General features: G+C 40.4%; 2 protein-coding genes across 3 annotated transcripts in view; one reads left to right on the forward strand and one right to left on the reverse strand.

The window, feature by feature from the left end:
* Nucleotides 1–804, forward strand: part of mdn1 (midasin AAA ATPase 1) — a 1,030,807-nt gene that overhangs the window by 599,059 nt on the left and 430,944 nt on the right. The window lies entirely within an intron of this gene.
* Nucleotides 1–804, reverse strand: part of ddhd1b (DDHD domain containing 1b) — a 52,844-nt gene that overhangs the window by 10,068 nt on the left and 41,972 nt on the right. The gene's annotated exons all lie outside the window — the stretch shown is intronic.

The following is an 804-nucleotide window of genomic DNA, read 5'->3' on the forward strand; positions in this document are numbered from 1 at the left end:
TGTATTCATAACACAATTGTATCGTTGATCAAATTAACTACAAATATCACTGTACACCAACAGTAGGCTAACAGCTGTTACCTGTGTGGTCTAAGTCATTTTAAAGCTGACTAGATATGACCAACTGCCATGCTTCACTCATTTGCAAGCCATGATGTCCTTCTCTTTCTCATGGGCAGGCCAAATTCTCTGGGTGGGCAAAGCAAAGAAAGGGGAGGTAACCTTTTCCTGTATGATGTCATAAGGGGAAGATTCCAGATTGGCCAATCTGAGCTTTCATTTTCTCACAGGCAGAGCAGGATACCCAGGGCTTTGTTTACACCTATCCCCATTTCTAGACACTGCAGGACTATAGGCCGGCTAGGGGAACTCATATTAATGTTGGAAAACCTCATAAAGTGAAATTTTCATGCCACGGGACCTTCAAGCAGTGCCAGGAGGAGCACTCTTTACCAGATTTTCTTGTCTTTCAGTTCATTCTTGCGTATGCTCATGTTCTATTGGATTTACAGTTTTGTGCTTTCTTGGACTTGTGAATTTGACTGAACCCTGTCTGTACTGCTGTCTGTCTTTTTGCCTGCCAACCTGTGAACCAAACTCTGCCAGCCTTTTGGACATTACACTTAACCCTGCCTGTTGTTGGGATTTAAAATGTTATATGTGCTTAAACGTTGTGTGTGATTCGCATTATACATTATACATTATACGTTTAAGCCAAAAGGCAAAAGCATTATTTCAACATAAATGAAGACATGTTGGTTATGCATAAAGTTTGTTGTTCATGCATTAAGTTGTTTTGCAATA

This window comes from Etheostoma spectabile, chromosome 18 (assembly GCF_008692095.1).
Source record: "Etheostoma spectabile isolate EspeVRDwgs_2016 chromosome 18, UIUC_Espe_1.0, whole genome shotgun sequence".
Lineage (NCBI taxonomy): Eukaryota > Metazoa > Chordata > Actinopteri > Perciformes > Percidae > Etheostoma > Etheostoma spectabile.